The sequence below is a fragment of the Urocitellus parryii genome, chromosome Y (assembly GCF_045843805.1).
Source record: "Urocitellus parryii isolate mUroPar1 chromosome Y, mUroPar1.hap1, whole genome shotgun sequence".
Lineage (NCBI taxonomy): Eukaryota > Metazoa > Chordata > Mammalia > Rodentia > Sciuridae > Urocitellus > Urocitellus parryii.
In genome coordinates this window covers 33639035-33666163 of record NC_135548.1, presented here as the reverse complement: position 1 = coordinate 33666163, position 27129 = coordinate 33639035, and the positions used below count along the sequence as shown (strand labels likewise).

At 36.6% G+C, this 27129-nt stretch overlaps 1 protein-coding gene across 1 annotated transcript in view; it reads right to left on the bottom strand.

Annotated features, from left to right (window-relative positions):
• Positions 1-7703: 7703 nt before the first annotated feature.
• Positions 7704-27129, bottom strand: part of LOC144251031 (adhesion G-protein coupled receptor V1-like) — a 55029-nt gene continuing 35603 nt past the window's right edge. Inside the window, exons 18-22 of the mRNA XM_077794157.1 lie at positions 22513-22562; positions 15776-16234; positions 13116-13290; positions 12905-12989; positions 7704-7865 (exon numbers count right to left, since the gene is read on the bottom strand). The gene's annotated coding sequence lies outside the window, so the exon portion shown is untranslated. The remainder of the gene's footprint in view (positions 7866-12904; positions 12990-13115; positions 13291-15775; positions 16235-22512; positions 22563-27129) is intronic.

Here is a 27129-nt window from a genome sequence, read left to right as displayed (position 1 = left end):
ACCATGCACAAAACTCAACTCAAAATGGATCAAGGACCTGGGAATAAAACCAGAGACTCTGCGTTTAATAGAAGAAAAAGTAGACCCTAATCTCCATCATGTGGGATTAGGCTCCAACTTCCTTAATAAGACCCTTTTGGTGCCAGAATTAAAATCAAGAATCAATAAATGGGATGGACTCAAACTAAAAAGTTTCTTTCTTCTCAGCAAAAGAAACAAATCTGTGAGGTGAATAGAAAGCCTACATCTTGGGAGCAAATCTTTACCCCTCACACATCAGATATAGCACTAATCTCTAGGTATATAAAGAACCTCAAAAGCTAAACACCAAAAAAAACCCCAAATAACCCAATCAATAAATGGGCCAAGGACCTGAACAGACACTTCTCAGAAGATAATATACAATCAGTCAACAAATACATGAAAAAATATTCATCATTACTAGCTATTAGAGAAATGCAAATCAAAACCACTCAAAGATTTCATCTCACTCGTCAGAATGGCAGCTATTATGGATACAAACCACAATAAGTGTTGGCGAGGATGTGGGAGAAAAAGGCACACTCATACACTGCTGATAGGACTGCAAATTGGTGCAGCCAATATGGAAAGCAGTATGGATATTAATTGGAAAATTGAGAATGGAACCACCATCTGACCCAGCTGTCCCTCTCCTCAATCTATACCCAAAGGACTTAAAAACAGCATACTACAGGACATAGCTGCATCAATGTTTACAGCAGCACAATTCACAACAGCTAAACTGTGGGACGAACCTAGATGCCCTTCAATAGATGAATGGATTAAAAACTGTGGTGTGTGTGTGTGTGTGTGTGTGTGTGTGTGTGTGTGTGTGTGTATGCACACTCACAACGTATCTTTAAGGAACTACCCATTTTTTAAATGAAAACCACTTTATTATAGTAACTAAGAGCATGTAGTTGGAAGTTAAAGAGTGCTCGGATTAGAGTCATGAATCTGATGTTTGGAAAATTTCTTAAGATGGAGGTAAAGACAACGTCTATCTCATTTTTTTGTTATTCTTCTTCTGAAACAACTGGAAAAAGTGCACGTCACACAATGCTTAGCACACAGTAAGCATTCAATAAGTGTTCACCACATCTTTATCTGTTCTCTGTTTCTGTTGTGTTCTCCTTCTAAGACAAGGAACCTGCTTTCCTTTTTCAGGACTTCACTGCTCTATACTGCTTAGATTTATCAAACCAGAACCACATCTTTACTATTAGATTCTTTTAATAACTTAAACAAATGTCCTGCTGTATTTTGAGACAAGGCAGTGAGTTATCACCCTTGTTCCTGGCAACCATAAATAACTCACAGTCTGGGGGGAGGAAAGAATCAAGACACAACCAGAGTGTGATTTCTTGCCATGGCTTGGGCAGAAGTCCCACCGAGGTCCTCTCTACCAGCCCATAGTTTGTACTGGCCCCAGGATCTGGTACCATGGCAGAGTTTGTGCCTGTGCATTTCACAATGATGTGCTAGCAGCCAATGTCACAGGGAAACCCCTGACTGAATGCCTGGAGCTCCCTCCACTGGGGAAACATCTTCTCTAACTCCTGACACCTGTGCCTTCACAACAGCCCATGATGAGCTCCTCTCCCAAGGTCCTGTGAAGAAGTGTATTTAGACACCTACAGTGTACATGCACCTCTCTCTCAAGCTTTCACCTTCCATTTGAAATTGCCTCTTCAATAGTGTGAAATAAAATGCACAGCCTGCCCGGCCACCATGACAGATGAGCATGCAGAAGACTCAAAACAGAAAAGGCCAAGGACTCCACAGTTACTCTCTAAGATAAACAAAAGTCAAGCAAACAAAACCTAGGGTTCTTCTTTCAGGTTCTAGTACCCCCCAAATCTGTGACCCTTTCCTGCAGGTCAGTGACTCCCTAACAAAAACAACACCTTCCCTGTCTGCAATGCTGATGTGTAAAGATACAGATGTGAGAAAACTGCCATTTTTAAACTCATGCTTGGGCTAGTTGTAAATTTGATGATTCTGCTTGTAATACTGTGTAATTTTTTCCCTTTCATATACCTCTTGAATTTTTTGTTTGATAAGCTGATCCTTTTAAAGCCTGGTTTTTCTTGCAAACTTTTCTAATTCCTTTCTTTTCTGAGTCTCCCTCTAACAACAATGTATATTGATTTTTACTACAAACTCTGTTGACTAAAGTGTACATTATCTTCATCCTTCTAATTTCTATCCCTATCTTCCTACTTTCTACTCTCATCTTTCAGGCTTAAAGGCTTAAAGCCATCTTGGAACTTGCTCTCTCTCACTGCCTGCCTCAAAACAAGAGCCAACTTCTGTCATTACTCTGCAGTTTCCTACAGCAGACTTTCCCACAGCTACTACCTTTTCTCAGACATTTATTACTCTCTTCATGCCTGAATCATGCTAGATACTAGGGGTTGATCTCTCTGCATCTAATCCCTCAGAATGACCTGGGGTATATTATAATATAGGTTCAATTTTATCTCAAAGGCTGCTGCTAAGGAATAACTCTAAACCTCCTACAAAAAGAGAGCTCTCTAGGATATTCTAAGACAGCATTTGACTCCCATCTAATATTTCCTTCTTCAACAAATTAACTCTAGTGCTTTCATCCCTATATCCTATGGCATAATTTTGAATTCCTAATCTTGTTCACTCATCTCTAAATGAGTACTGTAAGTCACTACTCAAAGGGTCTGGGATTAAGGAGGACGTATGGAACTAATCATCACTGATTAAAAAAAAAGGAAGAAAAAAAAAAGAACTTAAACAAATTCTCTCTGAGGTAACTCGTGGCACACTCATCTTTAGAAGCTATGAAGAGATTAGATCCATGATGTTCAGTTACATGCTCAACGTCATACATCCAATAAGGGATAAGATGTGAATTTCAATCCAAGATAGATGGTTCAAAGCTCATTCTCTTTATTCTATTTTCTCCGCCTTTAAATGCCACCCTCATTTTTAGCTTGTATGGCACCTTGCATGTAGTTAGGTACTGAGAGGGTAAGAATTAGGCCAATGAAAAAATGTGTAATTTGCAACAATGGGTGGTTAATGCTGGTCCTTTTTATTTGCATTCTCATCCACAGAGAGTACTGGTTATAAATCATGAGACTCTAAAAAGAACACATTTTACCTGGAGGTCAGGATCAGCCAAAGGTTTCTGGGCTCCCAGAGTAAAATGGTCTCTTTCTATGATCGTGTTGGTGAGCTGCAGTTTGGAGGCTGCTTTCCTATAAACTATTTCTTCCACAGTGTCTCGGCCAATCAGCCGGATCACTTTCCCAGCCCTGTACTGGAGTCAAATGAGAGCAGTGTTAGGAGTCTGCAAATCTGGGGAAAAAAGCATGCCAGGAAAATACACCCAAAAGGAAGCAGAACCAAATGCCACATTCAGGGAACAATGAAAAGGACACTGCTCATTGGGACCTGAGCATTTGTTAGAGAAATCTGGCCTCAACTTCTTCCTGAACTTTTCCCCAAAAGAGGAAGAGGAAGGAAGACGAAGTGACCACTATTGGGCCTTCATCTGTAGCCAGGATAACCCCTGGCAGGCATGTTACCTCAAGTCAAAGGGTAGCTGAACACAACTTTGTTTCCTCTTTGTGGTACTGGGAACCCAACCCAGGGGAGCTTTACCATGAAGTTATAATCCTAGCCTTAAAAAAAAAAAAAAAAGTTTTGAGAGAGGGTTTAGGTAAGTTGCAAGGTTGGCTTTAAACTTGACCTTCCTGCTTGAGTCTCCCATGCTGATAATGATTACAGGCATGTGCACCCACTGGCTTTAACTTCATTTTAAAACTGAATTAGGATCTAACGTGAGAAACATGAACTAAATAAATTCTAAGTTTCTTCTAATCATTTTGGAATTTAACTGTTCTTTTCAACAAAGTGAGTCTGAACTGATCATGTGACCACTGATCCCCCAACATGACTCTACAAGCCAGCAGCACAACGGGGTTCAAACCCAGTGGTCTCTAACTCCAACGTGGCACTGTTGTCAGGACTACACGGTCCACCTTCCTCCCCAATCCACAGCTGCAAGCCAACAGAGCAGAAACGTGCCAATGTCTAACTCACTCACTTGTTCTGGCCAATTCGGTGAGCTCTGGCAGCTGCCCGCAAGTCATTTTGAGGACTAAAATCACTGTCAAAAAAAATAACAGTATCTGCTGCTTTTAAGTTCATGCCAACTCCTCCTGAAAACCATAAAAAAAGGAGCATGATCAGCAACACACAAATAAGGAACTATAAAACACACAAGGCAGGGGCTGGGGATGTGGCTCAAGCGGTAGCGCGCTTGCCTGGCATGCGTGCGGCCCGGGTTCGATCCCCAGCACCACATACCAACAAAGATGTTGTGTCCGCCGAGAACTAAAAAATAAATATTAAAAATTCTCTCTCTCTCTCTCTCTCTCTCTCTCTCTCTCTCTCTCTCTCTCTCCTCTCTCACTCTCTCTTTAAAAAAAAATTAAAAAAATTAAAAACACACAAGGCAGAACTGGGTCCTACTGAAAATCTGAAATCAGTCCAACTGACTGGTTTCATCCTTCAAACTGACATTTCTGCCCCAAACTTCAGGTTTTGACCACCCTACAGTGGCCAAAAGTGCTACCTCACCTTTCATTGTGTGAAGTGGGAAAATTTAATTATCAAATATAACAGAATGAGAGATACGCAGAAGAAAAGGATGCTTAAGTTAATTGTGTGAAGACATTTAATATTTGTTTGAAAACCTTGATTGGATTTTGCTTCAAGCAGTCTGTGAATAAGGACACAAGTTCTTTCAGAACACAGCTCCAAACAGGTCTCGGGGCTGCAGTTGTAGCTCAGTGATAGAACACAAGTGATAGAACACGTGAGGCCCTGGGTTCCTTCCTCATCACCACGTAAAAATAAATAAAATAAAGGTATCATCTGTTATGGTTTAGATGTGGTGTCCTCCAAAAGCTCACATGTGGGACAATGCAAGAAGGTTTGGAGGAGAAATGACTGGGATATGGCTTTAACCTAATCAGTGAATGAATCCCTAATGGGATTAACTGAGTGGTAACTGGGGCAGGTGGGTGTGGCTGGAGGAAGGGGTTCAGCAGGCACATGGCTAAGGGGTATATATTTTGTATCTGGACAGTGGAGTCTCTCTCTCTCTCTCTGCTTTCTGATCACGATGTGAGCTGCTACCCTCAGTCACACACTCCTGCCATGATGCTGCCTCCCCTGGAGCTCCAAGGAATGGAGTCGGCCTTCTATGGACTAAGACCTCTGAAACCATGAGCCCTCCAATAAACATTCCTCCTCCACAGTTGGTTCTGGTCACAGAGGTGAAAAAGCTGACTAAAACAGTGCCCATCTACAACTAAAAATGTATCTTAAAACAACAAGAGGTCTGCAGTGGGTAGTAAGAAACACACATGACCACACTTGCAGCTTCAACAAGGTAGGAAGACCTGACGCTAGCTATGATTAGAGCAGATGATACCTGCCTCTGAGTGGAGAAAACCTGAGTGTCTTCCTGTACTGGTTTCCACACTGATCAAAGAAGATGTCATAAAATCAGTTCAAGACAAGAACACTCAATGCAACAACTCTCTGGTCTTTCTCCAATGGTGCAGGAAAAGGCCAAAAGAGCACTTTGGGTTCAGGAATTTAGAGTACTAAGAAGCAAACCACAGGCTTCTCTTTGATAAATGTGGAAACTGTACAGAACACACTCTAGCCAGGGTCGTTGGAGCTCATTGCTAAAACAGGCCTAAAAGGGCTTGTTCCAAGAACTGAATGAAGGGTTCCTTTCCACAAGGACTACTAACTCCAGGCTGGATGTAAGACAAGCCAGGCAGGAACATTCTCATTGAAGTCTTCCTATAAAATCAAAGTTGGAATAAAGAAATACTAATGACTGAATACGGAGAAAGGCTAAGTTATACCCAATAATAAGAGCTACACTTCTACTTTACTACTGCCAAGCACTGCTCATGGCACTTTACATGCATTGACTCTTTTAACTATCACAACAACCCTATGTCCTTGCTAGCACTATTCTCATTTTGCAGATGCTGAAATGGAAACAGCTAGATTAAGGGATTTATTTGAAGTTGCACCACTAGAAGATAAAACAGTCAGGATTCCATCCCATATTCCAGAATCTGAGGTCATTACTCCTGGGACAGAGACAGGGTCTCACAGTGTTGCCCAGGCCGGCCTTGAACTCCTGGGCTCAAGCCATCCTCCTGCTTCAGCCTCCTGAGTAGCTGGGACTGTAGGCATGCACTACTGTGCCAGGCTCCACAACCTTTTTATCCACTGTGTGCTAACTATCGAGGCAGTCATCTCATTTGAAAATGTGTTTGTGTTCCATAAGAATTATCTTTCTTGGGCTGGGGATGTGGCTCAAGCACAATTCACAATAACTGAACTATGAAGCCAATCTAGATGCTCTTCAGTGGATGAATGGGTAAAAGAAATGTGTCACGTATACACAATGGAATTTTACTCATCAATAAAAGAGAATAAATCATGGCATTTGCAGGTAAATGGATGGCGTTGGAGAACATAATGCTAAGTGAAGTTAGCAAATCCCAAAACAACAAATGCTGAATATTCTCTCTGATATAAGGAGGCTAACTGATAGAGGGGTAGGGATGGGAAACATGGGAGGAATAGATGAAATCTAGATAGGGCAGAGGGGTGGGAGGAAAAAGAAGGGTAAGGGGACTAGCAAGGATGTTGGAATGTGATAGACATTATCCAAAGTAAATATATGAAGACACGAATTGGTGTCAACATAATTTATATACAACCAGAGATATGAAAATATGTGCTGTATATGTGTCATAAAAATTGTAATGCATTCTGCTGTCATTATTTTTTTTAAAAATCAATTTAAAAAACACTGGCAAAAAAGAAACAGAAAATGCAAAAAATAAAAATGAAAGAAAGAAAAAAAGAAATGAGAGAGTATATGCTAAAAACCAAAACCAAAACTAACAATAAAACCCCAGAATGCTTCCAGTAATCATACTGTAGAAGTATTGCAATTTTATTCTTTGACTGATATGTATTATGGGACAAAAGAAATGAGCATTTATGAGACATGAAAATTAAATTATTCCCTCTATGCTTCCAAACCAGAGTTATCAATATGGAAGAAACAGTATGCAAAAAAAAATAAAGATGATAAATAGAAGCTCTACTCTCAATTAAGTATCAATATACACATGGAAGTATAAAGTTCATAAGCATGTATGTATATACACACATAAAATATATACACACATATAAAGACACGATAAATATGTAAAATATATACATATATACATATAAAGATATAATAAGTAAATACTTATATATACACATATTAAAGTATATCCTCAAATCCTCCCATCCCCCTCCAGTCTCTCCCAGGTCCAGTGGAACTGAGGGGTCCCTGAGTGCTGAAAGAAGGATGTAGTAATCACTGTGACCCAGCATGCCTGGTGCAGTCAGCCAATGACAGCACCTCCTAGCACCCTGGTGAGTGGTGCTGGTAGGTGGGTGAGAGGCCATAGGTCAGAATGGCCACTCCCCCCTGTAGACCTATGCTCCACTTCCAGTGGCTGAGAAAGTGAGTGTTGCATTTGTTAAAAATAATGTGTCTCTGGGCATTGGTCCCTAGATCCTCCCTCATACCATGGCAGGTGAACTGGTGCTTGTCTTGTATCTTCCTCTGATGTGGCTGGGACAGGAAGCTCCTTGCTTGCCTGCACAGGGTGAGTCAGAGTGCTGTCCGTCCACCCGTCTGTGACATGGGCAGATTACTGGAGAGTGACCAGGATGCAATATTTCTCTTTGTGTATTTATATAATCTAATATAGAAGAGTATTTTAAAGCCACAATTAAATATCAAACTTTTTTCACTAAAATATATTTCTTCTTATACACATCAAATTTTGTCTCTTGTTATTATTGTCCCATAGATTTCTTGTGTGCTATATAAGCATTATGAACCTTCGTAGATTATTTTCACTTATATATCTTTTGCTAGTATATGCAAACAATTCATGCTAAGGTTTGATTAACATTGAAGTGAATTATATCTGATCAATATATTAGTTTTCTTTGGGGATGCACTTAAGTAATTTTAAATGATACAGAAAATTAAACTCACACTACCCTTAACATAACACTTTCTCTTCTGCTATTTAGTAAAAATGGATCACAAAACTGTTAAATTTGTGCTGTTCTGCTGACAGTAAAACTTAATGAATGCCTGTATGCTATCAAGTGCAAGTTAAAAGAGTAGAGCTAAAGAAATTTTTTTATTGTATGTGAAATGTGAGTATTTTAGAAAGCAAATTGGCTAAAAGCAATTTAATGAGGTACCTTCTAAATTGAGGTGATAAGAAGGCTTTGTAGTGCCGCAGTCCGGCTGGGTAAAATAACCGGGAGGTGATAAGCAACTTGAAGGTTGAAGAGGGAACTGCTTTATTGAGGAGAAACTCAGAGGGAACTGAGCACGAACTCAAGGTAGTGGGTACCCAAGGTAGCAGGCACCACTTTATTGCGGAACAGCAGAGGTATATATACCTAACTGATTACACACAGCTTGACTCAATTAGCATTATCTAGATACAGCAGTCAGCCAATAAGGAATCCTTATCATCTTAATGGCTCAGTGGCCTTGCCTCACAAACCACTCCTCCTGGCAAACTGCCAGATGCCATCTTGACTTGATTTGTGGTCCCCAACATTGTAGAAGTTGTGAGAAAGCAATTTAGATGTTCCTGATGATGTCTAAGAGGCCTGGGTGCCTAGAATCAATCTAAATCTGAAACTACTTCAAGGATATTGAATAGGAACACTGTGTCCTGTAACATTTTTGTATTTATCTTTGCTTGTTGATCTGCAATCACTCTTAAGACAGTAACTATTTATTGTACTGTTCCATTTAAAGAGTCAGAGAATGAAGACATAAATCTCCAAAGACCAAAGTGATGTTCCTGAACAGGAAGTTTCTCTATGTGTCCTATATCCATGACTACTTTTTAATTTTTCATTATATTTCAACTATAATTGGAAAAACTCTCATATTACTTTCAGGTCTATATTCATTAAGTTTTGACTTATCTTTTGAATGTCCCAACTTCAAGAGATAAGTCAAAACTAATAAAAATAATTTATTATTTACCAAAGACATATTTAGCCTAAACTTCTACGATAAATATGTATTTGGTAAATAATAAATTAAAACACCTCATTATGTATAAAGCCATAAATAACTTTCTGCATCATTTATTATTTACTACCAGCAAGACATCTGTTAAGAGTTTACACACATTATCTAATTTAACCCCTATGGTTCCTAATAGGCTCCATTTAAAGATGCTCAAAGACCCCTGACTTTTCCAAGTTTTGAAATATTAATGGAGAAAATGGGCATTTTAACCCAGTTCTTCTCAGGCTGAAAACCAAATATATTATTGTTTAAAATATTAAATACAAAATCATAACTGTGTGAAAAATTTAATGAGACAATTTTTAATTTTACATTGAATTGGCTTTATGTAGAAAAGGCTAACGTAAGAAAAGGTAATGAGAGATTTGACTGCAAAATTATTTTAAATGACTTCACAAAAAAAGAATCCATAAATTGCAGATAAAATTAGTATTATATCTATCAAATAGTAAAAATTTACATGAAAAAGTGATATTATCAATTGAAAAAAAAATAATGCTTGTACAATTAGGAAGAGACAGGGCACATACCTTACTAAATAAGAAATACAGAGGCAGCATTAACATATAAGAAATGCTGAAATACATACTAAATAATATGTAAAATTTTTAAGGTGAAAAATCATTTTAGAATTTGGAGATGGGCAAGATTTTTCTAAAAAATCTAAAAATATTTGTAAAAGAAAAAAATTGCTTTGAAAGAAAGAAAAGGGAATTCCAGGTTTTAAATATGTTGAAAGGAAGAGAGAAAAAAAGGAAAAGGAAGAGTAATCAATATGAAAATCACTCAAATCAGTCAATGCAATGAAAAACCAAAAAAAAAAAAAAACCCAAATAAAAAACACCAATGTGCAACAGAATGATCAAATTTACTGGATTTAAAGTCCACTACTTATGGTGAAAAAAGATAAATTTATTACCACCATATATTACAAAGGTAATGTATTACCTTAGATTAGAAAAATGAAGAACAGTGTTACTTTATTAGATAATTAACAACTTATGCAAATGCCTGGAATTTTATTGAGTTTGAAGCTGAGAATTAAACCAAGTGTCACAAAGAGATTAATAGATTATCTCTTAGTGATAACATTTTTTTTTAATTTTTTGCCTACTAAGAGTTGTTTCAGAGTAATGTCTTTATTGTTTCCACAATTAAATAGCTGAAAACAACTGTGTTGTAAAAGATGGAGGACAATGGGAAAAGTTTAAGCTGCATTTGGACTAATCAAAGAGCAAATTAATGTATTTTCTGATTTTAAAAAATACTAAAAAATATGAACACCTTTTAGCTCATGAATATTCTTCCAAAATATAACAAGTATCATATATATATATATATATATATATATATATGTATATGTATATGTATATATACCTATATACATTATATATATACATATATATATATATATATATATATATACATATATATATATAACTACTTATATATGAAGATTACTGTGACATTTTTTATAGCATCTGAAAATTGGGTGTAGATTCTACAAGTCTATATAAAGGAATGGATTTAATTTTAGCATATCCATTATGTGAAAAAAAATTATTAACTTAAAATTATGATGCCAATTTATTTACTCTAATAATAGGTATAAAAAGGTAATAAAGTTGAAAAACACATGTTTGATCCTGGTTTTGAAAAATGCTAATCCAGTAGTAATGATTTATAAGATTATACAGAAAATATTAGCCATAATCAAGATAATTCTTTTTTATTTTACACTGAACTTTATGAACATAAAAAATTGACATCCTATTCCTAAAGTATTGTTAGATGTTTGACAATAGGTAGAAATAACACAAAATCAGAGAATGAGTACTAATGCTAAAATTTAAGCTACAACTTTATTTCCACCTATGTGAATAATGAAACACATTATTTTTAAGTGTTCCTTATTCTTTGGTCATTTGAAAATGTAAGGCTGTATATGAATATACTTTGAACATGAAATAATATTTATAAAATTACTTTTTTTCAGAATAAAGTTTTAGAACCCCTAAATTTTCTTATGCTTCATAAAAGCACTATTGTGGTTCTTACCAGGCCAATAATAATAACACTAATAATAAAAAATTTTTCAAGGCTGAGATTTCCCTTTCATGCTCAGAAGATAAACAGACAATTGGCACCAAATTATAGATTTGGGACAAACAAAACCTTGATCCGTCAGTACAAGTAGAGAAAGTGAAGCTCAAGTGCTACAAAAGGATTTGATAGTACAACAGTTTGTTTCTTTGTTTGTTTTGGTACCAGTGATTGAACTCAGAGGCCCTGGACTACTGAGCCACATCCCAGCTCTATTTTGCATTTTTTAGATATTTTTTAGTTGTTGATGGACCTTTATTTATTATTTATTTATATGTGGTGCTGAGAATAAAACACAGGGCCTCACACATGCTAGGCAAACACTATATTATGAGCCACAACCCCAGCCCTCATATTTTGTATTCTTATTTAGAGATGGTCTCACTGAGTTGCCTAGCGCCTTGCTGTTGCTAAGGCTGGCTTTGAACTCATGAGCCTCTAAGCCACTGGGATTACAGTTGTGCACCACCGTGCCTGGCTGATAGCACAACAATTTATTAAAGCAGAAGCATCTTCTGTGAATTTATTGGACAGCTTCTGCTAACACCCTTTCAAGTGCAATCATGGGTTTCTTTCATTCTAACTGATGACTGATTCCTTTCTCTTCTTCTGTCCAGATAACTTTAAGCTCCTCATCTTTATTGAATCTAACTTAGAAAACAAATGTGTTGTATTCTAACATCAAATATGAAACACATTTTTGTAATAGAATATTGTTGTCTTTGATTTTCCATATTATATCCCTAAAATCACAGACACTTCGAAAAGACATTACATTGTGTTTTATGAACATTCCAAATAATAAGTAGCTAAGATAAATATTTTCTGAACTCTGAATGTTAAAATCTGGTACTTCTTTATATTCTAATATTCTAAAATAGCTACTATTACTTCTTTGTATTTTCATATTCTAAAATAGCTAATATGATGGGCATAGGTGTTCAAACTGGAGAGATTGAGTAGGGGTTGAAAATTGTTCGCCTTGGTTTCTTCTACTTTAATTATCATTTTTAGTTGAGTTCCCCTTAATTTTATGTTGGAATACTATAATAATATTCTGACTCTCCTGTGTGTGTGTGTGTGTGTGTGTGTATTTTTCAATTTACTCTTTAAGCTCATATGTCTGATATCAGCACCTCCCTATATAAGCACCGTAACTGTTCCCAGTAAAAAGCAAAAGCAGACACACTTTAAATTTTGCATCTACAATTTACCCCTTTCCCTCAAATGTTACTTTCAATACATCATCATTTTGTTGTTAACAAGTTAAATATTCTCCAATTCTCCTTCTTCTATCCTCTTTGTTATTACCACAAATCAGTGTTCTGGGGTGGGAGACTCCCCTGAGAACATCTGAAAATGCCTAAAGATATTGAGATATTGTTATACTGGAGGTGAGGGAAATATTACTGACATCTAGTGAGTAGAAGCCTTGGTTACTGATAAACTACTACATTTTTACAGCAAAACCCCCAACAGCACAGAATTCTGCAATGCAGAACCATCATAATGCTGAGGTCCAGAAACTGCCTGAGATCAAGACATCATTAACTGGTAAGTAGATACCTGAAACAACAGGATGAATGAATGATCTCTCACTGTTGCTCTGGCTCCCATCCAAGACAAATTTCCACACTATAGCAGAGCCAGTCTGTCCAAAATGTAAAAAGAGCCTGTATTTTATACTTAAAACTTCAATTACTTAGTACAAGGGATGGAAGGCATTATAAAATTCTTCATAAATTATTTCCTCATTAACTCTTTAGTTTCTTCCCACCTCCCTTTTTCTTTCTTTACCAAACTTCAGCGCTACTGAAGAGTTTTCTATTATTTAAACGTTCATCTTCTCTCTCTGTTGTCTGATTTCTGACATTTTGATATGCTGAAGCTTCTGCATGATTGCTATGACACTCAATTGATAGGACTTGTTCCCTTTGGACATAGGTCCCCCTCTGAGGAAAAAATAGAATATAATCAGGAAAATGCAAATAACCACTGCATCACTGTAATTTCTGAGAGAGATTATTAGACTATTTTGGAAAATTAATTTAGTACATTTTATAATTGAGTTGGATTCTAAAAAACAAACACCCACCTCAGTTTGTTATTTTTGCCATTTTAACACACAATAAAATACTTCTGAGACAAAGTTTTTCTCCTGATTTGTTTTGGCACTGGAACCTGGAGTCATCCCCCAGGACAGAGTGGCTAAGGAAGATGGACTTCCCTTCATTTTCAGATGCCCCAGTTGTGTGAGCATTAAATATTATTCCATCTACTTAATAGCCAGGAAGTCACAAAATAATTGAGAAAAAATAGCAAGTTTTGAGACAGTGAGGAATTTTTCCTGCTTATACTTTAAGAAAGGCAAATCAATATGAACAAATTTTATAGTGATGTTAATTGGCTTAGGTAAGGTAGGGGATAGCCATTTGAACAAGTCACTGACATATGAAATGTTACCTTTTGGAATTTTAAGCAATTTTATGACAAAGGAAACTGATTTTGCCAATCTGAGAGACAGTGGAGACTTTTTCTCTTTGAATAAAATCATCCTATTGACTTAGATAGATCTCAAATTTTTGTATCATGCTGCTTGATTTTGCAAATGCCACTGTCCAATTTCCCTTAGATTTTTTAAAGTTCTCCTGTGTAATATGTTGGAGTAGTTTCTTGGCCTGATGCGCCCAATTTCCCCTTTGTGACACAGTGAAAAAAAGGATACTGGTAATAGACATCAATAAGTTCCATTCCAATTTTAAAGAATTAGCATTTACATATTTAGCTTTCAAAAAATAAAAATCAAACAAATGTTATTCCTCATAAAAGACTTGTGACACAAAATATTTAATTTTTATATTTTTGCTGTTTCCTTCACTTATCCACAATAACATACTCTTTTTTAGAGTGGAAGAGATAAAAGCTTTTGTGTTGATGACATATTAAAGAGAGAAAGTGAAATGAGCTAAAGTTTGATTTAAAAAATGTATTTTTCAGAATATGTGTAAGTTCAATTTTTATAAGCATTAAAACCAAGCATTTCTAAGTGATCAAACTTAACTCTTAAATTTATTCCATAGGTAATAGCAGGCAATTAAAAACTACTCCCCACATCCACAGAAGCATTATTTTACACTTGATAAACACAAGTACCTTTGTTTCATTATCTATTAGAGGATAGAGAAATAGTAGGCCTGACAAAAATATATGTATATATAATATATATGTATAATAGATGGGCATATTTAAGTATGTAAATTGTATCTCTGCCTGTCTTAAAAATTGCTAATTAATAAAGTGAATGCCATTCTAATTTTATTCTGTTTAAGAGGTAATTTATTCAAGAATATTCAGAAATCATCTATCTAATGGAAGGTTAGATTTTATTAGCATAATCCAAAAGTAGCATTTATTACTGGGGAAAGTAAGTGGTGTGGGGCTTTCATTTGGGCTTTAAAGTTTATGTCCACCTGCACTGTAGAATTATTACAAGAAGTTCCTTGTCACAAAATATAGAATTAATATTATAGCTCTGAATATTGGATATAATACACAGTAACTAGAAACTTAAGATATATTTTATATTTAGATTATTCTTTCATTCTTCCTTTTATATACTAGATGTTGATGATATAAAAAATGATACAATATAATACCAATCCTGAAAGAATTTGCATCATAATGGAGAAGATATCTATTTGTAAAAACAGATAAAGCACACTTAATGTTATGATTAAAGCTTTTGAAAAAGTATATGGAAATTAGATTAATAAGCTCTCACTTCTATTAGGATGGGAAAGTAATGATGGTGCAGCAGAAATTCTTTGGAGCATGAAAAAAAAGAGAATTCAATGTGGAACTTAAGGAGCTAGAGGCAATGGAGGCTATGTTGGCAAATGTTAAGCATAAATAGAGACAGAGAAGCAATAAAAATCAGAAGAGATAGGAATTGTGTGAAGCGAAGGAATGATGTGAACAAGTATTAGTGGGGCTGAGTTTGTTCCTACAGGGAATTTGGAAGACTATTTGTGATCATGCTTGGAAGAGCTGGGGGACATATGAATAAATATTGAGTTTATTGCATAAATAATAGAATACTTTCTTACTTTTGTGGGTATGGCATGGTTAAATGTTTATTTTAGAAACTAATGCTTGTGAGAGGGGAGAATGGCACACTTGAGAGAGGCTCATGACAGGAAGAGTAACCAGGGGCAGGTCACTGTTCTCTAGGCCAGAGATAAGAGAAAGGAGGGTTGTAAGCACTGGCAATAATGACAAAATGAGAACTTATTTAGAAAGCAGAATAAACAAAACATAATAGTAAGGATTTGATTTTTATTTGGTTTGTTGTAGCTAAAATCACAAAATTTAGAGATTTAAAATTGCCTATAGTTATGTCTCAATTATGGTAAAAACTGCATTAAAATAATTGAATACTTGGTGTGTCACAGCAACTCATGTGGTGGGAACAGCAGCAGTGGCCAGGCAGCACAGTTTCAGAAGGTTCCTGAGAGCCACTGCCTGCAGCACCTGCATTAGCCTTGTGCTCTCAGCCAGGAAGCTCCAGAGGAAGGTCAGCTCTGAAGAAAGTGAGGCTAAGAAGAAGCCTAAGAGGAGGTCTTCCAGGCTGTCTTCTCCGACTGCTGCTGCCAAGGCAGATGCCAAAACCAGAAAGGTTTTCTTTCATAGTCAGCAAATGGAAATAGTGATGTGAATGAATAACTGTGATATGAGGTAATAAATGCAGTTTTGCAAATATTTCCAAAATAGAACTGACGGGAAGCAGCAAGTCATCAAGGAGACTGTATAAAGTGTATGTTCACAAAAGGGAGATTTTATAAGGATCCCAAAGAGGAGTTGGATATTTCCAGATGGAGCAGAGTGAGACTGAGAGGTCTGTGAAAAGAAAATAGGATTTCAGGAGGTGCACCATCATCTGCCTAACTAGAAATATATTAGACAGTTAAGGGAACTGAAAGACTTTAATTTGATTGAAATGCACAATATAATTCTACAACAAAGGGAAAATAGGCAAAAGAGAAATTAGAGAGTACATTGCTTGGTCCTTTAAAAAGCAAAGACAAGAATAACATGGGGACATTTATATTTTAGAATAATCTCATTGGCTTTATTGCTGACGATGGGATAACAGATGTAAGACCTATGAATGAGGGGCTCAGAGTTGAGTTTACTATATTTTAGCAGAGAGATGATACAAATTTTAATGTCATTATCAGTTACCAGACAATGTTATTTAGAGTCAACAAAATATGATTACATAGAGAAGTAAATTGAGAAGTAAAGTTGATATATGTTTGATTTGATATATTTTGACCTGGAATTTATATATTTTAAAAAACCTTTTATAATTTACACTAAGTGTTTACTGTGCCTCTATAGATGAAATATTTGAAGGATTTACTGAGTCTGACAATTTTAGTGTTTTAGCCTCCTGATTCATTAATATAAAATGTTACATTTTAAGTAAGGGAAGTATTTTTTGTTTGAATTACTGCTGTCTAAAAAAGATATTTAAATGATTATATCAAACAAGAATTTATTATGTCTGTTTTTATTATTTAATTTTCCTTTTAATGTGTTATGGAAAACAAAAGTTTGATAATGGAAAATTACATTTATTTTACATAATTTTGGAATAATTTTTAGCTAAGTTATCTAAGGCAAAAATTAAAAAATAAAGTTTTACAAAGCCAGATATGTGGTAGGAGGTGGGAGAACTAGAGGTGTGCAAAATTTGTGGTTAGAGACTGATCCTTCCCATCTCTTCCAGATGCTTCCCTTATTCTTAACATTTCTCAAAATTTGATATTGATACTCTCTTCTCACATTTTTCCGAAGAGGCAATTACATTACTTTCTATGATTGCAGAAAGTTATGATTACATTATATTAGATTTTGACACTAAATTACACACTGGTGAGAAAGCCATGCTCTTCATTTGGTTTTTATTTTCATCACTAAGACAATACAAAGGTGACTCCCATTCTGTAGTCACAAGTTACTTCAATATTCCTAGTAAAACATAACAGAAACATATATATGTTTTATTTCATTAAGATCTCCTGAAGGGAGACAATTCTTTGTTGTATGCTAGAGCCTTTTTCCCCAAGTTTTGAAAAGCAAAATGTCTCCAGGTATTGTCAACTATCTCCTAGACTATGAATATGGGGAAGAGGCAAAAACTTCCGTGATCCAGATGCAAAAGAAACATTAAATGTTTAAAGATATTTCATCTTTTAAATTCTAATGAAATGCCCAAACAGAATTCTTTTTTTAAAATTTAATTTTTAGTTGTAGTTGGACACAATTAGAATTACTGTAATTATCAACTACTTCCTATAAGCAAATAGAAATGATAGCTAAATAATCTTTAAGTGAATAATATTAAATATCACAATTATGAAAAAAGTAAAGAATATGAGTTATTTAATATTTTCTTTCGAATTCCAACTCACTGTTTTGCCTGGAATTACACTACATTACGTTGAAGTAATTGGTAAACTATACTATTATGAGTGTAAATTTTACAAATATTGAAATTACTGCATTCTGAATAAAATCACAAACTCTTAAAATGGGATATTTAAAGAGGGGAAAATAGTAACTAATACAACTATCTAAAAAATTTATTATACTTTACTGGGCAGTCATAGTCATGGCATTCTTATAAATATTTTTTAAAACATTTTTTTGTAGTTGTAGATGGACAGAATGCATATATTTTATGTTTTTTTTATATGGTGCTCAGGATCAAACCCAGTGCCTCACACATGTTAGGCAAGCATTCTGCCAGTAGCTTCAGCCCCAATCCCAGGCATTCTTTTTAAGTATCATTAAGTTTACACATATTTTTGGAAGGGATTGAGTATTTGTTCATCTATGATCAACACTTTTAGGCTAATTTTCTGTTTTAACTCAAGTTTTAAAAAAACCTGCTTTTATTCACATTAAAAACAAACTGCTTGATATGTACTCAATAATTAGATGATGAATTAAGATGTAATTTTTCCAATAAGTAGGATGTGGATGCACTGGAGCAAACACCAGCAAGAGTGAGGGCATGCTGCTAAACTGTCTCACCTACTTTTATCATGCTGTATCCACTTTAGGGATCCAATTTATGTGGTAAACAAAACTTTCAACAAATTCATTTCATCCTCACAATAATTATACAATGGGGATATCAACTTAATCTTCATTTTACAACTTGGAAAACTGAAGAACAAAAATATCCCGTAACTTATATAAAGTGGCATGCCAATAGTGGCACAGCATGGATCTGAACAGTCTGGCTTCAGTAGCAGGATTTTTCCAACCTCAATAGACACACAATTCAGTTAGCAATCTTATTAAATTCAGATTCGGACTCAGTACTTCTGGTTAGGGGAAAACAACATTCTGATTTTTAACAATCACACCTGTGATACAGATGTTGCTAGTCTGAAGATCACCCTTTAATTAGCAAAGTTCTAATCTACACTGGACAATAGTGAGAGATATGGCAACCATCAGAAACACAGTTTATACTCAGAAAATTACTCTTATGTGCAAATTGCCAACTTCTGATTTAGAACTTATGCTACTTCTTTTTCTTTCTTTTAAAAAGGGAAGTTAAGGGCTGGGGATGTGGCTCAAGTGGTAGTGCGCTCGCCTGGCATGCGTGCGCCCTGGTTCGATCCTCAGCACCACATACAAACAAACATGTTGTGTCCGCCGATAACTAAAAAATAAATATTAAAAAGTTCTCTCTCTCTTTCTCTCTCTCTCTCTTTAAAAAAGGGAAGTTAACAAAATTTGCAAGTATTATAGTATTTACAAGTATTATAGTAGCTAATTTCAGGTTTTGATAGTCAACATATGATTAATATAAACTTGAAACTGTAATATCTACCCCCCATAAGGCCTTCCATTCATCCAAAAAGGATTTACAATTACTCTTAAATATCCTCTTTAACATAGATTCAGTCCAAACCCATTAATATTTAGGAGTACATGTTTGTACCCTCTATACAGGAAAAGAAATTCAAGGTTAACTTAGAAATCCAGCACCTTTCCAAACTTTTGCTGTTTACACAAGTGCTAACTCTAAGTGGAAAAGGAAGCACATCCTTTGATAAACAGAACGTAAATGTCAACACATTACTAAACAACTCTCGTCCATAACTTTCTGTAAAACAAAGGGATGTTCATAATAATTTCCCTTCATGCTCACTGGTGAATTGATTTTTATACCGTAATCTAAAATATAGAATGTAAAAAGTATAAAAGTAAACCAAAAAACATATATTATTTTCCTGTGTTTAAAATGCATTGGCCCACAGGCCTTCAATACTTAAAACCTAAAATACCATCAAATCATTAGAAATTAAATCTTTATCAACCTTGTTTACTAAAAGAAAAAGAAGTATTCCTATTGACATATAATCAAACACTTTTAAAGTCATGCATTTAATTTGACAATGATATCTTTCAAAGGCCATCCTGGATGTGTATATTAGACCTAATTATGTAACTAAATAATAACTTATTAATTAAAACAAAAGATGGGATTTAAGACAAATCTCCCTAGTACAAGTAATTCTGGTTTTCCTATATCTCATTCAACATTTTCCTGAATGTACCCAGATACACTTAACATTTCTTCCCTGAGGGATAATTAACTGCCACATACTTTGACAAGTTTACACACACACACACACACACACACACACACACACACACACACCTTACCAAAAGCCATAATTAAATAATTGCACCTGGAAGTAGCAAGCATAAGGTTTCAAAGGTCTCATGCAATATTAACACACAAATTCTAAATATACTTATGACTGTGGAATCCCATTTTTAATTATAACATAAATTAACAAATCTAAATAATACAATTACCATAAAGCTAAAATTCTCATTTATGCAGCTATGAGTTAAAAGAAATATAATACCACAATCTATTGCATTTTCTGGCATGAAAGCAAAAACACAATACAAATGTAGGCTTTTCTATCAAAATTACAAGAACTAACCTTCTACCCAGAAGAATCCAAAGACACACAAAAGCATCTGCATTATTTTACATATGAGGTGTATGGAAAAAAGTCTCTCCCCAAAGTAGTAAGAAACAACTTCTAATTTCCTAAGAAACTTGTATTTTACATTTGTTTTTTTTTTCCTGAATCACTTACACAGCCACAAAGAAACTCAGATATTAAAGAACTAGAGAAGTTAAAAGATGTCCTTTTCAATAGCCAACAGTCACCAAAGACTGTGACAAAAGAAAATAGATATAAGTATTCCATGTTACTGTGCACAAGCAAGCCCAAAGTTTTACTGCTTCAATAGTTAAATCACTAAATGTTAAGCATTATTTCATGAACCTAAATGAAATCTGGTATATAAAGAGAAAAAAATATGCGATAAGTGAAACTTACTTTCTATTTCACAGAAATATTATTATTATTTTAGATTATTTTACTTCATCTAAAATAATCCTGTGACCTTGTGGAAACAGTCCTGGGTTAAACACTTAAAGTACATTCCTTTACCAAATGTACTAGTAAATTACTGCTCTGAAAGTATTCAATATGTCTACTATGTTCTCTAGATGTAAATTCATACACTGGTTTAAGCCATTTGCAGAAAATCAACAGAAATTATCAGAATATATTCTGAAAGTTAAGTGATTCTTCCACAGAGCAAATTTAACTTGACCTCCTAAATGGTACAGATTTGACACACCATTTAGAAGGGTAAAAGAAATACTGATTTACTTCTTCTCTAAAGCAATACTGTTCAACAAAATTATAATACAAGTTACACATGTAATTTTGAATTTTCTAATAACTATGCGAAGATGATAAAAATACAATTTTTAAAACACTTACTAAACATGCCAAATATTATTTCAAGATGTAAAAATCCAGTATGCATTTCACACTTACAGCATATCACATTTTCAACTAACCACAACAACCTGGTCCATAGTCAGAATGTGGCTAGTGGCTACACTATTGAGCAGTATACTTTTTAAGTAATATTTTGAGATCTGACATACCACTCTGTTTATAATTAGTTCACATTCATGTCTGCTTTTTAAACTGAAATGGCTGTGACTACAAATATAAGCAAAACTGTTAATTCACTGGATAAATCAGGATCAGATCCCCCTTATCTGGGAATCTGGTTAACACACACAATAAGTAGCAAATGGATTTTTCTTTATTATGTCTCAAGTAGACTTCAGAGATGGTGCTGATCAACATGAGCAAACACAATTTGTAGCAAAAACACAGGTTAAACACCAAAACATTTTTATATCAAATCATAACACTGCCTTAATTCTAGCATCCCTTCCCCTCTCATTCTTGAGCACATATTTCTATGCAATTTATTTATAATATTGCTCTCTAAATTTGATAAATTTTGTAAACCATACAGTCACCATTCAAAAATAAACAGAACACTATATAAGACACAAATGAAAAAAATCAACCAGCTACTTTTAATACAATTTGTCAACCAATCTTAAAGTCTGAGTTCCACTGAATTTGATTCTTCTCACAATTCCAATTAATTTACTTCTAAGAATTTTCCCAAGTCATTAGGATATTTGTTTAAAATGTAAATAATTCCAACAATGTGTTTTCTAGAAAATAACAACTACAACCATAGCTTAGCACATAAAATTTGTCCTTTAGGCAAGTTACTGAATAAATCAAACAAAAACAACTATACTCCTGTTTAATGCTTTCACATTTTGTAACACCATATTCAACAATTTCTAAATTTGGAAAATCAGTTCAGATTGCACTCAAACATTAACTTTAAAACTTAAAACCTTACAGGTTTCTACAAAATACTTGTGAATAAATGTATTCCACAGAAAAACAACAGAAAAATCAACACCACTCAAACAAATCTCAGCAAGAAGCACAAGATCAGTATATTCATAAGTACAGAATATATGATACATGCTAAACAGTGTTTTTCCCCTAATTTAATTCACCTAGGAAATTTTTGTTTAAAGCACTTGCAAAGTTTTAAGGAAGCAAACATAGCTAGCTAGTCTCTTCTGCTGCACATACATACAAGGATAATACATTCATCTCCTGATATCATTCCACAATTTAGAAATCAAAATAACAAAATTTGTTTCTTACCTGTAGTTAGGAGAGGGTTAAGGGTTATTTCAGCTAGCTCCTTCTGAATTCTATTAGTGAAATGGGAACAGACAAAAAGGATTTGAGACAGTCTACAGAATAACCAGAAAATCAGAATGCCCTCTACCATCATGCAGGTAACTGCAAGGCTGGTTTTGCCTTCAGTAATGCTAACATGGCTGCTTCCTCTTTGTTCTCAGAGGCATAACCCAAACTCCTTAACAGAAAATTGCAGCTTTTTTCTCACTTGGTACTGTAAATAGGTAAGTCATTTACACCTGATTTGAGAAAGTCCTCCACTACTACTCAACAAAACGATGTAAAATCTATTTTAAAACTCTTTTTACCAAAGAAATTCTCTTTTCAAGCTTATATGCAAATGAGACAAAACAGAAGGAGGAAAAGCACTAGAATATTTTTGACAATGACTTCAATCCACTTTTACTGTGGTAAAAATTAGAAAGCTATTGCAAGAGCACATTAATAGTTTTGTCAATATTTTATCTGTTTAAAAAAAGTTTAAAATTTACAAATACCTTTACCAATGAAAAACTTCCAAGGACTATTTTAGCAATCTTACTTAACCATTTCTTTTCTCTGATCTTAGGTACAGCACGCAAATTTAAATTTCATACTCTTGGAGGAAAGAGGGCCTTAAGGTAAGGGGAAAAAGAGCATTTCTCTGATTTTCATGAAATTTAAAATGTTTTCAAAAGTTGTTTAATGTTCTCTCCACAAGATTACAACATACTGAGAAGAATTTTAAATTATTCCAAAGACTGCTGCTATTCAATACAATATTCTCAAGTTCATTAGTGTTTGATTAATGGTGCAATGACTGTGAAAATGTATAGAAAAATAAGAACATGAATCACTATAAAATGCAATAATTGATCAGTTTTTATATTTCCTTTTTCTTTTAGTTGTGATCAATGAAAAACCACAAAACATCAACATTAGGTAATGCTATAGGTACACTTTATGTTTGATACAAGAGTTCTACTCAACACAACCACTATCACTGATGGAGTCCCATTGATGGATTTTTTTTGCCATAATAGAAAATAAAAGTCAGCAGGAAACAAATAATCTTTCACTTATAACCAACAAAATGTTTTTTTTCCTGCTGTTGATTTTCACTACTATGTCAAGAACATCCAGGAGTTTTGAAGATGTGCAAAGTTTTAACAGCAAAGTGACACCTGAGATTGTTAATGGCTACTTTTCCATTTTATTTGTTCTCACAAGAACAAACAGGGATAACTATAACTACAAAAAAAAATTATACCTATTATGCAGGATTTAAAGACTTGTTGTAAAACTAAGCAAATTTAAAATCTGCTTTCAAAAAAAGCCAAGGCCTGACATTCAACATTTTTTAGCAAATATAAACTTTTTTGATCATTTCCTTTCATGAAAAGTGACATATTTCCTTTTATGAAGTTGCCACCACAGATGCCTGGACTGACACCCACATGGACACAAGCTAATTTCACTCAAGAGTATAACTCACAAAAGGAAACATCTCCAATGTACCATCTAATTCAGTTTCACAAATTTTCCTTGCCAACACCTTAAACTCTCAGGATGAGAACTCAGTCTCTAGGACTCTTGCTGAAATTACCAAAGTACAGAATAAGTTTGCTTAGAAGCATAATTTTAGTGAGGATATTTTCATGCTCCCTAAAGGATGACAATTCATTCAAGTACAAATAAAATTGGTCATGAAGTATTTCTGGAGTATTGTTCTTGATGTAAAAATAAAAGCATCCAATTGCTTGAAAGACAACCTGACAATGTTACCTTTTAGCACTAGTGGATAACTTAGCAGTGGTTTTGCGAGAGAGTTTGGTGCTCTTCTTCCGCTGGGTGGCAGAAGGTTCTTTCTTCATGATCTTCAGGCTCTGGAGCAGCAGGGTGTTGCTGGTCGAATCTGAACTGCCACTGCTGGTGCTGGGGCTGTCATCATCGGACATTTGCTTATCACTGGCCATTTGATGAAGTTATCACTTGGAAAACTTTTTTAAAGAGGAAAGAGAAGAGGGAAGAAATGTTAATCTAAGAAATCAATCAACAGCTTTTCCTTATCTTAATATCATTCCCAAATTGTATCTTTATAAAAAGGCTTCAAAAGTGTTCACATTTATTGTATGAAAATGTTACTGGGGATAGGATGAATCTTACAATGCCAGCTCTCAGGGATTGTCCGAAATCACCCACTCACATTTTTTTCCATTCCTTGGATAATCTATGAATTGTCTACTTTCTCAGAAGGCATGAAAAAGATTTGCCGGGGAACTTAAGGCAAGGAGTATTAACAACATAACTGTAAATCACAGGTTTTTATGAAAAATGTTAAAAAGTCACTACACGTCTAAATATTCACAGACTGACATGGGTCAGAGCTACCAAATTCCCTTTCCCAGAGGAAAACATTCCCTGTCAACCGCTCATATGCTTATTTAAGGTGAACATTCCTCTTCTATGCACGTAAAACCTTTAAACACAACACTGGGAAATTTAAAACTCAACTAACAAGCCTCCCTAGCCTTTTCCACAGCCAGCAGTGAAGATTCATCCAGCCGCCACCATGGGAAAAGCAGAATCCAAACTGCACTTTCGGCAAAGCTCCCCACGTCACCAAGGTTCCTTGCTCAATATTTACATCACGGGGGACATTTTATCCAAAATTAACCAAAAGAAGGGTAAAAGCCCAAGGAAAACAACAAAGCCCCAAGAACTGCAACAAATGTCTGCGCCCTCATAGGCGAGCCACTGCCGCTGTCGCTGCTGCTGCCAGGGTCCTCGCAGCTCCGCGGCCCTTTGTGGGGAAGGTCACCCACCGACAGCTCGCAGCCCCAGCGGGCAAGTAATATTAGCAGCCAAAAGGCCCCGCAGCTCGGGGACACCGGTGGCGTGGACGCCTGGCGTGAACCTAGCTGCTGCCGACGCCCTAACTGCCCACCCCCCAGGACCCCAGCCCCGCCGCCCTACCTTGCCGCCTGAAGGAAGTTGCCGCCGCCCCTACTGCCCCGATGCGGACCCCAGGACCCTGCCTTACCTCGCGGCGGGAATGAAGCTGCCGCCGCCACCTCCCCAGCCGAAGCCCATGGGGACACCATCCCCGCTGCCCTACTTCCTGGAGTGAATGTAACTATGGCTGCCGCTGCCCTAACTGCCCACCCCCCAGGACCCCAGCCCCGCCGCCCTACCTTGCTGCCTGAAGGAAGCTGCCGCCACCCCTACTGCCCCCCACGTGGACCCCAGCCCCGCCGCCTTACCTGCAGCGGGAATAGCTGCCGCCGCCACCGCCCCAGCCGAAGCCCACGGGGACACCATCCCCGCTGCCCTACTTCCTGGCGTCAACGTAACTGCCGCCACCGCAGCCCTAACTGCCCACCCCCCAGGACCCCAGCCCCATCGCCCTACCTTGCCGCCAGAAGGAAGCTGCCGCCGCCCCTACTGCCCCGCACGTGGACCCCAGCCCCGCCGCCTTACCTGCAGCAGGAAAGAAGCTGCCGCCGCCACCGCCCTGGCTAAAGTTAACAAGGTTCCCATCCCCGCTGCCCTACTTCCCGGCGGGAAGGAAGCTGCCGCCGCCGCTACCACAGCCCTAGCTGCCCCCAAAGCCGACCTCAATCGTGGCGGCAGGAAGGAGAAGGAGGCGGCTGCAGGAAGGAGAAGGAGGCGGCTGCAGGAACGAGAACGAGGCGGCGGCGGCGGCAGGAAGGAGGCGGCAGCGGCAGGAAGGCGAGGCCACTGAAGTCGTCCCCTCCCCGCCCCCCTGGCTGCCACCCCCAAGCTGACCCCCACGCCGACCCCCACCCTCCCTCTTCCTTACCTCGCGGCAAGAAGGAAGCAGCCGCCGCTGCAGCGAGGCGGCGGCAGGACCAAGACCCCGAGGCGGTGGTGGTCCTGGCAGGACTGAGACCCAGGCAGCGTCGGCGGCAGGACCCAGGCGGCGGCAGGACCCAGGCGGCGGCAGGACCTAGGCGGCGGCAGGCCGCTGAAGTCGCCCCCACCTCCCTGGCTGCCACCCCCACGAAGACCCACACCCTCCCTCTTCCTTACCTCGCAGCAAGAAGGAAGCAGCAGCCACAGCAAGAAGATGCAGAGACAAATCCACATACTTACAGCCATCTGACATTTGAAAAATCTGTCAAAACTATATTTTAGACAAAAGACAGCCTTTTTAACAAATGGTGCTAGGAAACTGGATAGCTATGTATACAAAAATAAAACAGACCCCTCTATTTCACCCTATACAAACCCCAATCAACATGGATCAAAGACTCGGGAATTAGACCAAAAACTTTACAACTACTAGAAGAAAACATAGGCTCCATAGTCCATCATATAGATACTGACAAGACCCCCAAAGTGCAAGAAATAAAATGAAGAATAAATGAATGCCATAAAACTAAAAAGCTTGTCTACAGCAAAGGAAACAATTAAGAACATGAAGAGAGAGATGACAGAAAGGGAAAGAATCTTGGCCACCTATTCTTCTGATAGGGGATTAATATCCAGAAGATTAAAAAAAGCTTAGCACCAAATATAATATAATAATAATAATAATGATGCAATCAATAAATGGGCAAAAGATCTAAACAGAAA